Genomic DNA, 19,015 nt, shown 5'->3' with positions numbered 1-19,015 from the left:
TAAACTTTCGCCTGCAGCCAAAGCGATGGAATTCTTAAAAAAACAATCGCCTCAGCAACGAAACGTGGTCTCTTATCTCATCTTTTATTATGATTATGTATCATTACACTAATTCTGTATTTAGGATGTATGTACAACGCTGTAAGAAGTGGCAGTCAAAAATGAAACAACATATGTTTCTAGAAACTCCAAAAAAGGGAGAAAATTGTCGGGTTGTTCATTGAGATATTAAAGTCCCAAATGCATATGTACCCAAATCAGGCCACTCTGTTTCTGATTTTCAACAAAATCCTCGCTCATTTCCGGAGTTAGCTAATTGTCTAGGCATTTGAGCAATTTTCAGATTTTGTTCGAAATTTTTGACGCCCGTGTTATTAATTTGATCATTCCTGAAATATTGTAAAATACGGTGATTTTACTCTCCATTTCTCTGCTTCGGTGATACCTTGCGTGTATCGAGAAGATGTAAACAAATTAAATTAAAATAAAAGCTAGCCACCGCACAGAGCGTCAATTCAGTCCTATTTACGCTCCTGTAATTATTACAGCATAATCTCAGAAACCTTGTATTCCGCTTGCCCATAATGAAATATGGTGTGATGAGAGCCCAATTAACTTAACGGCTACTGCCAATAGCAGAAAGCCAGAGAAGCTGAATGGTGATGGCGTGTCTAGTTATGCAACGTCAAATGATAAAACTACTCTATTCAGCCGAGAATAAATGTTCCTATTAATAATTATATTAATGATTATTATTTCTAGAATAATTATTCAGCCTGCATTATTCTTCGAATAATTCGGTAGCCTTTAAAAGGGGGGAAACGATATTGACACCAGTAATGATTTCGATACAAGGGTCATGGGTTACTTTCGCAGCTAACCACACAGCCGTGAGTTTATGGCTGCAATTAAAGGAAAAACCTCTCTGCTCCATCGTTGCAGTTTACGATTTACTGCTGACCCCTACACTGTGTGGCAGCTTAATGGCTTGACATCGGCTTTCTGAAGCTCACTACCGTACTTTTAAATGAAAGAAGGAAAAGGAAAGTTTCCACGTGGGCTCACGCATGCGTCAGTACACATAGTCATACATGGCTTCATACTTGAAGAACAGAGCTAGTGCGATGCTTGCCTACCCCGGCACGAGCAAACAGGGTCTTCCTCCTGCTTCTCCAGAGGCACGCAGAGAGATGTTCTATACATACACTCTCCCGTGCATACAAAGGCGCGGTCTTGCAAACGAGACGCGACACAGACACCGGGACTGTCACTCGGTTGAAGTCAGCGGGACAGGCAGGCGCAGACCACACCCGTTTCCTGTCGCACCAATCCGGAATGAAGTCGTCAAAAGAGTTCGGTTGTATGATCCTCGGCTCGGTGTGCGAGTATGGTATATTTGGCCTTGAGTTGTCTCCTTTCTGCCTAGTGGAAGGAGAAGCAACTCTATCCTAACTCGATGGCGCGTGGTCCCAGGGTGAGATGTAATCCGAGCAGGCGTGTCACTATCCGTAGCCGATCCAAAGCTGAGTCGCGTTCGTCCCGTCTCTGTAACGCGATGCCTGTCTCGTCTTGCGCAAGCTGCATGGAATGAGGGCAAGACCATCTGGCCCGAGCGCGGGTGTTTGGTTAGAAGAAGGAGCGAAGGGAATTATACCGGCACTGTCAAGCGACATACGAGACGCGCGCAATTCGATGAAAAGGGAGGCTATTTGCATGTCGGCTTGGATGTGGGTCGTGGAAATAGCGTTCGTGCCGCGACTCCTTAGCTGCGTGTATGGTAGTTCGTTAACAAGGTGGATACGTTGTCGCAAATTTTCTGTTCAATACTGTCCACAAGATGAATCACTACTCATCTTGATGAATCGCCTTAAATGGCATGCAAGCGTCTCTCCTTGTGTTCTAGTTCGCGTCGTTTAATTTATTTTCGTTGTTTAGAGAGAGACTATATGTTAAACATTCAAGCAAGCATCGCCTGCTGGCAACGACATCAATAATTCCGGCCTCATTATTCGACGAGACATCATCATTCATGTAGGACAAAAATGTCAACATTCATTATGCAAATACACAAACATGGTATACTGGGCAAAATAAAACAAGGAATTTTTTTTTTCGCGTAAAGCAAGACTTTTTAAGTGGGATTTTTCTGTTTTCTGCAAGAAATCCCACTCCTGATTATACGCAGCGAATTTTCCTAACCTTTACCTGTAAAGTCCAGTCGGTTACTGAACACCCTCACATCTTGTCACTGGATGGAGCTCTTGATTCCTATCATCAAACAGCAGCGACTTGCTGACCATGCACAATTTACATGGCACAATTTACATAGATGGACTCCCTGCCAAAACCTATCCTGGCACCTACTGTAGGCACGCTTTTTATGCTTCGCTTTTACCTTCATATCAATGCATCTAGGTAAACCGTACGACCTCTTCGAACAACAGGTCATCAACGCTCCACACATACGGTTATTTGGTTGGGTGATTTTCCAGTAGTTTAGCAGAGTTCATCAAAGCTTGTCGAAGCAAGAATCTTCTTGTCGAAAATTGCATTATACTGCTGCCTTATGCATGTAGGAAAAGCAGCATCTCCCTAAAGTCAAAGAAAGGACGCAGCTGGGCTATGAAAGCGCTCCGTGCTTAAGGTGTGCACAGACCACCGACGTGCAGCGCCTTCCATGCAGGCCGCGCGAGCGAAGTTCAAGTCACGTCCGTACGCGATCAATTCCCTTATACACGTTCGCAGTCATATGCCCTCACTCTCCTCCTCTCATCGAGTGGTGGTGACCCGTGAAACCCGTGACCTGGATGCATGTCGCGGTTAGCAGCGATACACAGGTTGCAGAGGGTGTGGCGAGGGAAAACCGGGCGCGGCGGAAGCTTGTTGACTGCCTCCTCCTCAACCCGCTAATCACCCCCTTTCTCTTCTCTCCTTTCCCTCGCGGCTTTCCGAGAGCCGCGGCCAAGACCCAGATCCGGACCACATTGAGCCACGAGACCTAAATTGCTTTGTGATCCTGGCAATTGGTGATGGTCAGCAGGCCGCAAAAAATTCCCAAAAATTGCAGCAGCTGGTGAACACGCAGGAACCACACGCCAAAGCATGCTAACTGAGCGCGAAAATTTGCTGGCAGTTTTGATGTGCATGGTTCGTATGTATCGGCTGCATCACACTCTGGATGGGTAATCCGAAAGGCACTTGTGAGCACCATCTCCGCGCGCCTGTCGTTAAAATGATTATATGACATATTTGAAACATGTCAGAGCCGTGTAGGTATAGTTGGTGAAAGCCGCAACAAACCCTAATTCTCCAGACGTCTACAACAATATATCATTCAGCCATTGAGTATATCGTGTTGAGAATCTTTGAGGCTGTATTCAGGATGGTTAGGCTTGCTACCACATGAACTGATCATGCGCTCCACCAATCAATGAGTGAAGCGTACTGGCACATACATATCAATGTCATCACAGACAAGCGCGCAATTTTTCTGCTATCGCCTGGAAAGACACTGAGTATAATGCAGTTGCATAATCACCTATATTTGCGTACAGCTATTGTAAGAGCGCCTCACGATCTCATTTAATCAAGTCAGAAAGCACCACGTTTCTCCGCTGTCAACTTATCGTGCTTACACAGCAACAACGATGCATCCGGCCGTTAATCGTATTTAAACAATGCGAATAATCTGGGAGATAAGGTGGTGCAAAAGTAGATTACATCGTGTAAATATGGTGTCAATAACTAGCAGAGCAATTAGAGCGTCTACTATCAGAAGAGAGAAACCGTTTCCATCCGTGAGTATCAAGAATTCGGGGACAATGCTTTCGATTACCGCCATTACTGCTCGCCGTCACTATTCGTTATGGATACACAGGGGGTGGGTGACCGCAAAACCCGACTCAGATCACCCACGCAGGAAGTTGCACACAGAAGCAGCGGTTGGCGTTATATGCAGCAGACGCCGGTCGACGAGAGAATTAAGAGCCAGCGGCCAAGACCCACATTTCGTCGTGCGCTCGGGAAAGAGACAATGCGGGGCCGTCTCTCATTACTGCACGCGCTGCACGTGATTCCCGCTGCTCGCCTACGTGGGGGTGTTTGTCCTCCCCGCCGCCGCATGCAATGTACGCGGCTGCAAGCACTCTATACGCACGGGCACTGCTGTAGTCTTTGTCAGGGCCAGACAGAGTTGCGGTAACAAGAGCACAGGGGCGCAGACGAGGGGATTGGAAAAGTCGGTGCTGCCACCTTGAGACGTCGACAGTCGCTCTCCCCTCTAGGCCATCGTGAGTGGGCGCAAACATCGTCACCGTATCGTCTCTGATTGGAGACCCCACCGGGGCCCCCCCTCCTGGGCGACCGTCTTGCTAAAAAGCTCAGCGTCGACTCCCCGGCGGGCTTTCTTGCGACCACGTCGGATGAGAAATGTACGCCTGGTTCGTTCGCGACACTTGCTGCAGCGTCCAACTGAAGGTGAGCCAGCTTCTAGAGGCAGCAATAGTGACCACTTCTATGCAGTGACACCAAATCGACTATATAAAGGATGTTTGTCGTATGTCTTGAAGTATTCAGAAACGGAAAGATAGGGAAGGTAGTCTAATGGACGGCAGTTTATTGTCATCCAATGCTAACTGACCCGCTGTGACTAACACCATTTTCCCTGTTAGGCGTCGGCTTATGCAGTGCAGCGGCGCCCCTTTGCAGAGACGGTGTTGTCTGCCGCTTACATGCCATTATTTCTGCGGTACGAGGACCATGGCCCCTTGCTCTCAAAAATAGCGCTGTATCCTTTAGCCAGTGAAGCTAATTTGGGGCAGTTTACCAACGCATTCAGAGACCTCACAGATGGAGACGACGCAAAGCGTTCGTTCTGATACACAAACCGGGAAAATACTAACTTTTATCTTAGACACAATACGCAGCATAGTGAATAAGACGAGACTGGGGAGCTGCCGTCCACTTAGTGGAACTCATTAGATTTTTTCGAATGCGGCCAACACAGATTGAAGGGAATTAATAAAGAAGGTTGTAAATGTAAGAATTAATCTCATGACGAGGACAGTTTAGAAGTAAATATGAGCCATAACTAGCCAGAAAAATGTCGGATGTAAAAAAAATTAAAAATAAGTAGAATAGCATCGTAGCTGCTGCCATGAAATTTTTGCTACCGCTCTGGTGCTGTTAAGTAAATGTGGCGCTTAACCAGAATAGGAGAAAGCCCTTTAATAAGGCGGCCTAATATTGCCAATGCACGCATGATACTATTGTGACGCAGGTAAAGGCAGGCATTAAAAAACGGGTGTTAATCTTTGCTTGCAACTTGAAACGGGCGAAAGTTATGTTTCTTAACAACATTTTGCGGCAGTGAGCCCTATATGGCGTCCTCTTGGAGCTTCTAACAGAAAGGGGCAACATATTCATCAGCACTATACTGCCAGCATCCTATAAAAGCCTAATCTCGATTGTGGATGGCTTGATGTTCTAATTATTTACTTTTCTCAATTCAAAATATGCCGCCTACTTTTAGCCTGAATTTTGAACCGCCTTCTTTGTACTAAACGTTCTACGACAGAACTATTTACACCTTGAAGTGAGCCAATAAGTGCCTTAAGTTGCACCTCCCACTTTTCCTCTGACTTTTCCATGTCATGCTGCAATGCCTTTCATTTATCGTCACCGCTGTAAAGAGCGTAACCTGATGTTGAATGAAAGACCATTCACTAACCAATAACTATGCGCGTCTTTGTCGCTTTCGGCCACAAACACAACAATCTCTCCTGACTTGTCACGGTGATGTCTCAAGGTGACGATGAAGACGCGTTCGTTTTTCTAAGGGGAAACTATTGCCTCGATCTCTTTCTCGGTGCTCACCCTACCGAGACCTCTCTTGCCAGAGCCTACCGTTCTATGAACGCTGCTGAAGAGCGCGGACAGTGCAGCAAAGTCATCCCATAGAGAACCGGCTAGTTCTCATGACCGCTATTTCGTAAAATTCCCCTCTTGTTAACGCTGCTTGCATCCGTTGTCTAGCCATAACTAGCGCTGGGTGTGTGTCGCAAAGAATACGGTAAGAGAGCCTCTTTTGTCCGGTCACAATGCCTGAGCAAAGGGCGTTCAGCCGGTATTTGATTGCAGGCTAACGACTTTCAGTTAAAGCGAAACAAAGAGGACGTTGCGTCTAATGAGGTTAGTGCACGAACGCATGGAGCAGCACCAAATGTCTGAGCGCAGCTTGCGTGTGAAAACGCTAGGGTGCGTTGGCGTTGTAGTCACTTTGGTTTCTTTATTGGGAGATACAAAGCTCATGAACGAATGAAATGCGGTATTTGCTGCATGAATGCAACAAGAAAAAATATTTGGCAGACTGACCATTTCCTCATTTAAGAGTGCCAATTAAGACAAAGACAGAGATCCGAGTCAGGCCTTATTTCTTCTTTAAGTAGAATTTACCAGTTAGCCCTTAGCGCGTCTCTATTTTACTTTTCGTCCCCTATTATGTTTGTCCGTGGCCACAATTTCGATATCAAAATCAAGTTATCTTGCTGTTTTTGGGTGGATGCATTCTGAACAGTGGATTATGTAGTGCCATCTGAACAAAAGACATGGACAACATATCGGTACACACGTGGCATTTTGCGTCCGTCTCTCGGGTTTTTTGTTTTACGTGGATATTTGCTTTTTCATGGCCTCATATCAAGCCACCTTCAAATGAATAATTAGGGGAAGCGTGCAAGTTCAAATAATCTCACAAATAGACTGACACATGCTCAAAGGCATTACGTTTCTCTCGCCAACAATCTTTTCATTTTATATGCAGGCTAAGGTTATTTCTTCTTAATTACAAAGCTAGAAGCTGCCAATAGTTCTGAAAGTCAATCGTAATTTCAACAGTGTATTTCTGGGTTGTAACGGTATTTTGCGTCGAAGTAAAGCATTTGATGTATAGGACTATCCGACTGTTGCCAGAAAAAGGCTACGAGTTATCTCTGAACGCCTTACAGCTGAATTGGCGGCACATGTAATAATAAAGAATAATTTCTTCCTCTGCTACTATCCAAACAACTTATAGCCTCAAAACAGTGTATTTGAAGTAACCAACAAGTTCCGCGCTAATAATGCGGCATTTCATCTCTTTCAGAGCAAGTATATACAAAAAGTGAAGAAAAGGTGTAAAAAAATCACAAAATCACAGTAAAGCCTGCCAAACCAGCATTAAAACAAAATTAACAAGCTTAACTCGTTCATTACCGTCCTAGTCCGACAAACGTAGCATTTGAAACATTTCCAAATAATCTCAAATTCCCTCACGATTGCAAGCACATACGCGTTCGTTCCACAACACTCGCTTTCTAACGTCTGTGCACGTAGGTAGTGGTTCAGTCTATGAACACCCAGGAGCGAATAATAAAAACGGCGAATGAGCCACAGCTGTTCGTAAGGAACGTGCAACTCGTGTCGAAATCACCGTCATTAGCATGATGGCCGCGGCCGCATCGGAAGCCGCAGCAGCCCCTTATTGCACGTGCAGGTCTCACGGGGAAACCATTTGGCAACATTCACAACAAAAATAAAGGATGACAAGGAGAGGGCGGCAGAGGAGGCTTCAGTACTCCAGAAGGCAGCCGCCGCCTTGAAGGTTCTTTTCAGCCTCGGTGGCTTGTACGTGCTTTACACCACCGTGAAGACCGTTTAAAGCGCGCGCCAGAGAACCATCGAAACGCATTCGTGATAGTGCAAGTCCTCGGTCAGGGATTCCGAATGGGCGCGCACAGCTCGCTCGCATCGAATTCGTCCGTGGGTGGCACCACGCACTAGCCATTTGCATCTGAGACAACCGGAGAGAAAGAGAAAAATTTCACGCTCTCTCTCTTTTTGAGGACCCCTCCGTGAGCAGCTTATGCATAAGAGCGTACTGCGAGGACTTCCGGGTCGTGACCACAAATAAAACGGTCCAAGGAGAGAAACAAGGTATCGGTCTCTGCCGTCTCCCTCTCTCTCCTTCTTTCACACTTGACCTCGTTGTCATCCTAAGAAATATGAAAGCCCACGTTATGATAAAAGCAACTCAGAAGAGCGGATTAAGTACCGTTACTAGCAAGCACCCCCAATATGCACATTGGTTTCACAATATTCGCTTGCTTCTCGCCCCATAACAGCTGTATTACGTTCTGGCAGTGGTTTTTGTTTTCCTCCTACACGGCTTCCTCGCGGTTGCAGATTGAATAATGAAAGAAAGGGTCGCCTCACGGCGATTTCCAGAACGTGCGTTAAAGCCACGCAAACAGCCTTTTGAAGCCTTTGAAAGAGAAGCATTCGAAGGCCTGAAATTTTGGCACAGAAAGCGTCTTGCGGAGAGGGTTTGATTCGGGCGCCATTGCTATGTTTTTTTGTTTGTGCGCCGCTGTGTCTTCGGACCGTAATTTTCAATCTAAGAGGTATTATGCAGCACTGGAAAGTGAGGTGCTCATTATACAGAAGCGTGAATCTGAGCATACGCCCTTCCTCGCTTTCTTTTGAGTTCGCTGTGCACTTTAACTCTGCTTTTTTTTTTCTGCCTTTGTCTCACCGAGTGGAGGTGTAGTGGTTGATGGGTGGCACCATGATAGCCGAGGATTATCACTTTAGATGAGTGACACTGTCTCTTGCTTCTAGGTACCGAGATCCTGTAACTTATAGACGAGTCTGTTTGTACCTCGGAACAATCGGGAACATGTTCTTCGTCTGGACAAATTCTCCAGTACGGCACACGTTATATTAGTTAGTTTTTTTGATCACGCAATAAAGTTGCAGGAAGGCCGATAGAATGCGTAGGCTGTTAACTTGAATTCGTACGGAGCAAAACAGCGTCCAAAATGTGACCACGTGACAACGCCTTGTGGTCAAAATGCCACCGTTGAGCATATTAAATGAGAATGAAGACATGAAACGTAATTGGTTTACTTTTAATGAGAAAGCACTACTTCTCAAAGTCAAACCCAACCATGAATATTGTATGGAATATTTGCTGATCTCAAGGAAAGAAAAATTGTCGCAACAAAACATAATCAGCTCCATAAGAGTTTCTAGCAGACGGCAAGTAAGGAATCTCTTAGCTGTCCCCGCAACCAATTAGACCAGTGTTCTACTACCATCCTCTCTTGCTGGTCATTTCATGTTCTCGTTTTTACCAACTTCAATCCGTGCGCAATGGAATCAAGCAAAAAGCTATCGCATTGTTCTCTTAAGATGCGTCAATGGGGAAAGACGATTTAAGTAGTATGCTTGACCCTCTCACACCGTCAATGACAACACTCCCAAAGTCAGGTCCGAAAGAACTAAATGCGGACGGATAGTCGAGGTTTTAACGCTTTCACACGATGCAGTGTTGGTTCACTGGATCAAGCCTTTCATCTTTATTTTTCTTCTTTTTACGGTACTTTGCTAATTTCATAGTTCTTTTCAGAGTTCTGGGAGCCTTCTCATTTTTTTTTTCTGAATGCGATCGCTGAGTCATCGCGACCCAACGACACCTCAGACTTTCCTTTTCCGGGTACTAAGGCCCTGAAAAGTGCGTACCGCAACGCCTCGCATTTCGCGGAAAAACGAATCCCCACTAGCTCTCTTTAAATACGACCACACGAGCACTCTAGCGCGTGAGACACTCAAAGCGTATGGAGAGGTTAGACCCTGTAAAATATAAAAAAAATCAGCCGCCCCAACCGGCACCCACGTAGCGTCTGTGGCCCGAGTGTCCCGAGATACAGCCACTCTCTTCTTTCCTGCGTTACAATCCTGCCTACCTGCTGGCCTCAGCTCTGCCTTCGTTTCAAAGACAGGCAAGACAACTGTAAGAAAGGATGAAAACGAAAAAAAAAGGTGTAACGCATAACGAGCTAGCACCACGTGTGACCTAGTCCGACACCAACGCACGCCACAGGTTTGGCGGATAGGCGAGCAGCTACGAGCCGTTTCAGCGAGTCCTTGTCGGTGCTGGGACGGAGTCACAGACCCACGCTCCAAATGCAGATTACCATTATTGTTGTTATTACCCTGAAACCCACGATGGTGCTTGAGGGAGGCAGCCAAGTGAGGCGGCGATTCAGAGACTCTACGCGACTGCTGAATATGCGCCAGGCCTCGATGCTTTACAATCAATTCGACACGCCTTTCATCATTGCACAAATGAATGGGCACACACAGGGCATGCTCGCAGAGTAGTGGAGCCAGTTCTAGATGTCGAAAGTCCTCAATGTTGTGGTATTAACAGCAGAAAAACTGGGGCGGAGGACAGCCTATTTAGGCTAAGTGATCAGTCACATCTGTAAACGGAGGTGAAATTTAGAAGGAGTAATACTCCCGCGAGTTCCTTTCTGTTTTCTGTAAAAAAGATGGTCAGTGTAGTCCGCTGCCATTGTGTGCAGAAAAGATGTGAAGGAGCAAATATCAATGAAGCCTGATTTCGAACGTCATGAAACATATTTTGCTTTGCGTGGAAAGCTGTAGAGGCTCAACATGAATACATGGATGCAAGGCGCGGCAGGACATTTCTGTCCATGCGTTGCATATCGAATCGTTATTTTTGTATACTGAAATTCGCTTAATAACTATTTAATTATTACTGTTTACTCTTCACATCTCTGGGTGCCCAACAGGAGGTTAATAATGACACCCACTATAATCTATATTTCATTAGACAATATAATTTAATCGTTCACGACCTTTCATTTCGTCACCAAATATGAATCCACTGTTCTGTGCTGCACAGCTTATGCACCCACCTGGTATTCATTACTGGGCAAGGACTCTGCTAACGACATTCAAAGCGCCCATTTTGGCTTATCGTTTGGCAATATTGTTTAATTATTTCTGCTAAATCCATCTCATTATGTCATCTTCAGTCAATCTGGGTACAATTATTATTATTTTTTTATATATTTCCTTGAATTACCATTAGAATAACCGTTGTACATTTTTCCCAATATACCTCTTCTTATTACATACGCGAAGAAATTCCACTTTCTGCTCCTGACTTATATGCAACCCACGCTTCACTCTTTTTGTCTACCATTATTAAACTTTTTGTTCCCCTGGATCAAATCGCTGTCCTTTAATTCGCCCTCCTATTTCAGCGACATTCTAAAATGCCGGCTGGATGCGCCCCTTTTAGGCTTTAAAAGGAAATCGGCAAGCGCATGCAATAACAACACTGTGCCTAATACACTCTCGTCCACTTCTCCTACTGATATCCTCTAGATTTCCTCAACCTGCTTCAATGCAAGGGCTTCATTATTCCCATTCGTTTCTATCGCTGCCGTTCTAGTATGAAAACTCCTCGCAGTCTTGTACAGGCTAAGTGATGAGAGGGGAAAAGCATGTAAAATGCAGGCGGCAGTCCGGCGGCCAGCCGGATGGAAGCTGCGGGCAATTCTCCGAATCGCATTTCGACACAAGGCGTCATACGGCACTCTCGGCATCGTACGAGCTTCGCAGAAGAAGCTTGCATGGGCAAACTATCCAGTGTTGCAATGCAGCGGGAATGAACTAGAAATGGCGCTCGTGCATCCTCTTGTGCCATCACGTTCTATACCTGAAGCAGGTTCCGGCAACAAGCCCAGGAGCAGCAAGACATCGGGGATGCGTTTTACACAGCTCGCCTTTCGCATCAGGACGCGCCAGATGAATGTCCTTGAAGCCTCAAACGTTCACGATCGACGTGATCACGCAAAACGCAGAGAGGGGAAAGGAGCGCCTTTATTATCCACTTTTGTCTCGCGCGAGCACCATTTTTCAAACAGACTACGTTCTTTCCTACCAAGGACATCTCTGTCGGCAAAATTGGCTCTCAAGATTGCCCAGGTGGCGCAAAGCATAAGCGGAGTCATTTTGTGAGCAAAATGTGCTCCGGAGAGAGCGTTGGATTTCTTAGTCGAGACATTCCAATTGTGCACGGCATGGGAGGGCCCTTGGTTTCATCTCCACAAATCAAAATATGTTCCGTTTGGTCTACTCCACTGCAAACACAGCGTCCACATGAAAGGAGAAATATCAAAATTTCTTACGATTTTGCCATTCTGCTTAGTTCGTTTGTGGTTCTTTTCTGATTGATGTCTTGATCAAATTTTTTAGTTATTTAATAATTTTCTGGAAGTCATAACGTACTGTCCAAGAGCGTCTTTGCTGTCGTAGTTAATTACCGGTTATTGCAGAAGCTTTTGCTCCACCGGCTCCTAAGAATTAATGATACGGCGGATTGGGAATTTTATAGGAAATTTAAACGCACCCGGCCCGTTCACGCGATTGAGACGCGCTGCCTTTCAATTTAGCAACTTAAGGCTCTCAATCGTCGGAAGTTGCACTTCGAATTAGGCTCGCTGAGAATAACATACCACCCCGCCGGGGTGGCACAGTGGTTACGGCGCTCGACTACTGTTCCCGAGGATGCGGGATCGAATCCCGGCCTCGGCGGCAGCTTTTCGATGGAGGCGAAAGGCAAGGCGCCGCTGTGCGATGTCAGTGCACGTTAAAGAACCCCAGGCGGTCGAAATTTCCGGAGTCCTCCACTACGGCGTCTCTCATAGCCTGAGTTGCTTTGGGACGTTAAACCCTACAAACCAAACCAGAATAAAATACCCCTGAGAACGGACAAACACGTGCTAATTACATTATTATTTTGATCGGAAAAATGAAATTCCAGTTCTAATTTGTGGAACTGGGCAAAACTCTCATTCGTACAAACCGGTGCTAAAACGTTGATCCGATAGGTAAGCGATTCGTTCAGCAATCGGACAAGTATAAGTCCACCTCACGCAAGAGATGCTCATATGTGGCCCCTTTTCGTCTATTATTCCTTTCCCAAGCATTTCACTGCAGAGCAGTCGAGCGCCACGCCGGGGGAAATATTGTACCCATGGAAATTCGCTGGGTGCGCTAAGGCATCGGAGTTCGAGCCTAGTTCTTCCAGAATGCGAGGCGGGTGCTTTACCACAAGGTCATCGCTTCTTTTCGTCTTCGTCGCTTTTATTTCATCAAAACTACAAGCTGGCCAAATTTTCAAACGTGAGCCCTTTTAAATGAAGTGAATCTATGTAAAAAATGTTTAGCAAGACTATCGCTTCTTGTCCGCTATGTTTCGCGCTGTGTCCACAACAAGTCGCAGCAACTAACTCGAGTTTTCGTTTTGCTACAGTGTTCTACAAAAAGCTAAGAACGAGTGAACATAAAAGCGTAGTTTGGTTTTGCAAGTGAATAGCTAGGTTTCGGCAAAGTCGTGCGTAGCCCAGTAACACAGTGCAGTAAGAAAAAAGGAGGAGGGCAATATCGGTAAAATATTTTTGAAACGAAAAATCTCCCTTCAAAAAACGAAAAAAAAATTGCACAATTTTACAATGTCTCTCCCACTTTTGCTGGTATTCTTTTATTGGACAAGATTAGGAGCATTTCAAAATGATGAATAGGTAAACAGAGAAGTGATATGAATATTGTTACTCAAAAAATGAGAAATACGTTGCATTTGGAGCGTGAAGGTTGAACCATCAAAATAATGAGGTTTAGTGCTCTGCCCGTAAGGTATTGCACTAATTGCACACACACACACAAACACACACACACAAACACACACACAAACACACACACACACACACACACACACACACACACACACACACACACGCGCGCGCGCGCACGCGCACGCACACGCGCACACACACACACACACACGCGCACGCGCACGCACACGCGCACACACACACACACACACACACAAACACACACACACGCGCACGCACACACACACGCGCACGCACACACACACACACTCACACACACATACATGTATATATATATATATATATATATATATATATATATATATACAAGTGAAAAATTGCTTCATACTGTTTCCAAGTTTAGTTGGTGGCGACGTTTTGACAGGAGCCCTGCCTTTCTCAAGACTTGAGAAAGGCAGGGCTCCTGCCGAAACGTCGACTCCAAATGAACTGGGAAACAGTATGAAGCAAATTTTCACTTGTATGTAACCTCTAGCAGCCAAGTACGTCTATTTACTTATGCTATATATATATATATATATATATATATATATATATATATATATATATATATATATATATATATATTCACTGTTAGATGCTAAGAAAACAACGCTGTGAGCATCCGACAGCTAATAGTAGAACGTAAAGCTAACATACCCACGCCACAACTTGTTTTGCTCTCGTGAGCTTTGCAATACTCCAAAACAATTGAGTGCTGATTCCATAAAGTGCACCGCATCTTCAACAAAGTGACTGACGTGCTTTAAAAATCGCTTGAGTCGCCAAAATAAACTCTTTCGCAAGCAACAAAATTTACTTTTCCAATACCAATAAAAAAAATGTTTTGGCGCTCTAGTACTAAGCGATATCGCGTATGCGCGTCATTTGTCGCGACTAATGAACAATGATGAGGAAAAGTTAGGCGCTTCGCTCGAGGAAAAAGACCAGGCGGGCAGGTGCCCTTGAAAGCCGTTGCGACAAACCGCCTTTTAGATTTTTCTTTATTCATGACTACACTTCTAACCGAGAGCTATAGGCGAGCTGCTCCTAGAGGCAGCTCAAACACCGACATTAGAGAGTTGAGTAAACGTACCAAAGCATGTCTATGCCAGCGATTGTTAAAAGGCAGGGTCTACTGGAACGCTCCTTGCGTTTACATCCGTTATCAAGGTTATCCTTGCTTTCTGTCTTTGCACCTACCTAGAAAACACGGTAGCCGCCAATCCAACTCGGCTAGAATTTCGAAAACATTACGAGCAAATGTTTTCACTTTGGAAAACAGAGTCGCCGCTAGCCATCGCTTCGCTATATAGATGATTTTGTAGTATGTTGCAGCTCCGAAAGCACGTCTATCTTCCGGTTGATGTTCCCTTCATTCTGCAGTGAAATACTCTGCATTGCGGCAATAGGAACGAACGAAAATTTCGTATTCTTAAACGAGCAAAGAGTATAAATGGACGTTGACGTGTGCCTATAACCAACATAATTCTAAAGAAAGACACCACTCTTCGCTCTTACCAAAAACCGACCCCTTACAAGTTGGACAAAGAAAAGAGACGAAGTCTACGTATTGCGACCAGTGGACAGTTTCAGAAGTAAAATGTTTCCATCGACACCGAGTTATATCGCCTATCTTTGCATTAAAAGGGACAGAACAAAAACAAGTATTCAAACTTACCTGTTGAACAAATAAGTTTTTCTTCACATATGAATTTGATAAAAATAAATATATTTATTAATCGCTCTCAACGTGAATGATTCATTGAACCAAATCTATGCTTGAACAGTGGTTCCTGTACGAATCGACGCCATCGCGACAAAAAAAAAAGAGAGAAAATAAAGTTTATTTATTTCTACATGCTAATTCCAAAAGAATGTTCTCTGATTCGTGAAATTGCTGCTTTTTGGGGAACACCAGAAGTGGTCGGCCTCTGACTAAGATTAGCAAAGCTGTTACTAGACAAAGGTGCAGGCGTGAACGTACACGTGGGTCTCATTAAGGCAAGGCCGGTAACGCTATCGTTAGCTGCATTACGGCCGCGCGCCCCGCAGAACCTTCCAGAAACAAGAAGAGAGGCGGGAGGGTGCCGCTCGTAGGAGATAATCGGTAAATTTTCGCGTCTAGAGACACTACGGCGACTGCAACGCTGGCGTCCTTTGCACTACACCCACGGGCTTCAAAGGTGTGGGCGCGCGAAAGATAAATCGAAAAATGAAGTGGGTCGACGGAGTCCGTCGTGGACGTGTGCGAGCACTGATGTGAACAGGCGCATTCACGTAACCGCTCTTTTAATTCCGCTTCTAGCTACTAATATTCTTTCTATTATGTTAGTCTAATTTGACGAGCTCATGCTGTGAAGCAGCATCTAATATCTGTCAGAAAACTTAAAAAGCAACAAGTCCTGTCAGAATCAGAATTTATTTAATGCAATGACTGAATACAAAGATTTTGGTAAATACAGAAGGAGGTCCCGAAGCCAATGGCGGCACAGGGGACCTCCTTTTACAATCATGCAAAACAAAAATGATTAAGTACAAACAACAGCGGGTGAAAACTGCAACTGTTATGTAATATAAATGTAGAGCACAAAGAAACACAAGATGTCTTAAATATAAAAAGAAGATAAATTGGGAACATGTTATATAAATGTAAAACAGAGGAAAACAATTGGATGTGGTATATGTATTTCTTATCAATGAAAAAATATATATATTTAGCGCGATAGCAGAAAAGTACGAAAACTGCGCTTAAAAGCATGAATGTTAAATGATTGCTTTATTCTGAATGGTAATGAATTCCACAAAAATGAGGCAGAGAAATTAACTGTGAATTAAATGTGAAATTAACTCGTCATGTTTGTGCAATTGTGGTTTTAATGTTCAAATAACAGTTAGTAATAACTGACGATTGAAAGCCACATGCAATGCATTTAGAAGGAAGCAACAATACACCACAGGAGAATAAGTAAATGCAGAGTGTATATCTGAACCATCGCCTATCCTTTCATTCAGTAATAGTTAGTTTGCTTATAAATTTGGTAGTTCTACTACATCTATCGCAGTCCATCTGTTCAGAACATACGACGCGCAAATTTTTGACCAATAGTAAAATAAAGAAATAGAAAAGCAGCCTTGATATGAGAAAAGGGAGAGTGTAAAGGTCTACAAGGAAAATGAAAAAATTTATAGCTGTCTTTAAGCACCTTCATACCTTTGATGTACAATCCCCGTCCCCTCCTCATTGTTTGTTGTTGATTTTCTTTCCTTTCTGCAATGGAAAATTTTCTTTTTGCAAATCTTTTATTTTATATTGCTTTGCGCCCATTGTGCTTTTTGCGGTACAGGCTGGGCAAGGTTAATTTTATTTATTTTTATTTGCACCCGCTAAATTAACGGAAGCGCTGTCCATAATATCACAATCTCGTCATTGATTTCGCCCATTTGGTTCGCAGCAGTCAAAAAACAAAATTCCCTGAAAGACGAGGACAATTAGGCTTGCCTGCGGCATAACTTATTTCTCTCCCTTGAGTAATAATACTGTAGTTGCTTGCTTTCGAGCAATATCAATGGGCCTAACTGGGATAGGGTTTATGTTTCAGGATGGTTTAAGGGGTTTAACGTCCATGAGCGGCTAGTACAATGAGGGAATCCGTAATGGAGGACATTGGAATAGCTGACACAACCTAGGGATTTATAACGTGTAGGGAGATTGTATGCAGCTCATATGCGCATTTATTGTAACTCGGACGCCACGACGTAAGCAAGCCCTTCGTCTCAGCAACGAATGCCCTTGCCACTAGGAACCCGGGGCAGGTTATAATACTTGTACCTGGCGGAAAACGTGCACGAAAAAAAGGTTCAGAAAAGCGACAGTCTAGTCTTAATTATATTTATTCTTGCAAGCTTGTTGCTTTTACGTTGCCTCTTGACAATGATTTACTTCCTTTACGAGAAATTTCGTTTTTCCTGAAGCCTCGCCAGGCAGCATATGGGTGGACGCCCTCTTTTTTTCTAATGCGATGTGTGCATCTTCATGTTTTTCAACTTATGGTTGTTTGTCTCTCGAGCATGTACTAAAAGCCTGTCTTCAATGGTCCTTGAAGCGAAACCTGTGGTAATATTCTAATGCAAGAAGTCCATACAGGTGACCTTTGGGAGGTTGCGAGTAAAATTTAAAACCTCGGCTTGGAGCCTATAATTTGCGCATAATTCTCAAAAAGTTCTCCTTCCAACCGCTAGCGACCTATTAAGATAACACTGCCCTGCGCGCTCTCTTTCCGATGACGTCATCGAGGCCGGCTGGGTGCGCCCACTGATTGGACTCTCCAAAGTGACGGGAACGGGTCGACGCGTGGCGACTTTTCTTGATTTCATCTTGCGCGCAGGCCAACGCAAATTTGAGGGGGAAGAGGAAGAGCATCAATTTTCAATCGCCAATATATATCATGCTGATGAAGGTACTTCAAATAGTTTTGCCTTGCAGAGAAGACTCATGGACATCTGTAGTCCACGCATGTTTTCTTGTTTTGATAAATAGCTATTTTTATTGGCCCATCCAGCACGTTTCTGAAGCGAATCTTTCCTTCCGGACTGGGGTGGAGACATGCACGGATTGTTCCACTTAAACAAGCTGTTGCAAACGCTCATTTCGCGTGTATAATCATTTCGGCATTATAGCGACACCGAACCGCTTCGGAGGGAGTGGCTGACCTCTTCCTATACCGCCCCTCCTGCATCACCTTCTGTGAATAGCCTTACCGGCTGTGGTCAGTGGAGGCCACCAATGCCGCTTAGCGGTTCCCAACGAGGGTTCGCGGTGCGGTAGGTACGGAGCCTGGCGTACGCAGTGTCTCTCCGGACCACGATTAAACGTGATTCTTCGCGAACCCCCCTCACGCCTCCCTGCATGACATTATCGTCGTGACTACGGTGCTTCCCACATAGGCCGGGTGTGTTTCCTGTGATGGCGCGGAGCCAAGGGATTGCTCCGTACAAGGTGACGACTAGTTGCTATAAGCCAATGCATGACGCGTTTGTCTGCACTTGCGTGCTTGTTCTCTTGTGTGTTAGGGCTTCTTCAGAACATCGAAGAAGAAACGGTGAAAGAGCTTATTGCGGTAGCACACGAAAGCTATAGTAATGTACCCTCTAAGAACTCGCTTGAGATGGTAGAAATATGAAAAAAAAAAAAAGAAACGCTATAACTTGCTAGAAATAAGGCAGCTGCGATAGTTGTTATCAATGCAGTGTTCCGCAGAAAGCACAGCTCTTGGCGTTGAGTGCGTAGCTCTCCCTATGTTCTAGAGCATTTTAATATTCTACCAAATGATAGGGCATGGTTTTAAAGATATATAATTAATTTTTGAACGCGCCAAGATGAGATAATGTTTGGCTGCGATGCTGATGCTTTTATTGGCAACATTTTTTTCTTATGTTACTGGAGAGAACATGTCTTGACTTTGTGTGAAATATCCATCCAGTTATGC

At 44.6% G+C, this 19,015-nt stretch overlaps 1 protein-coding gene across 1 annotated transcript in view; it reads left to right on the top strand.

Moving 5' to 3' along the window:
* LOC146173757 (uncharacterized) overlaps nt 1-19,015 on the top strand; it is a 70,940-nt gene that overhangs the window by 5,708 nt on the left and 46,217 nt on the right. The window lies entirely within an intron of this gene.

This window comes from Amblyomma maculatum, chromosome 11 (assembly GCF_055883805.1).
Source record: "Amblyomma maculatum isolate TAMU_Amacu chromosome 11, ASM5588380v1, whole genome shotgun sequence".
In the NCBI taxonomy this organism is placed as follows: domain Eukaryota; kingdom Metazoa; phylum Arthropoda; class Arachnida; order Ixodida; family Ixodidae; genus Amblyomma; species Amblyomma maculatum.
This window is presented reverse-complemented; position numbering and strand designations above follow the sequence as displayed.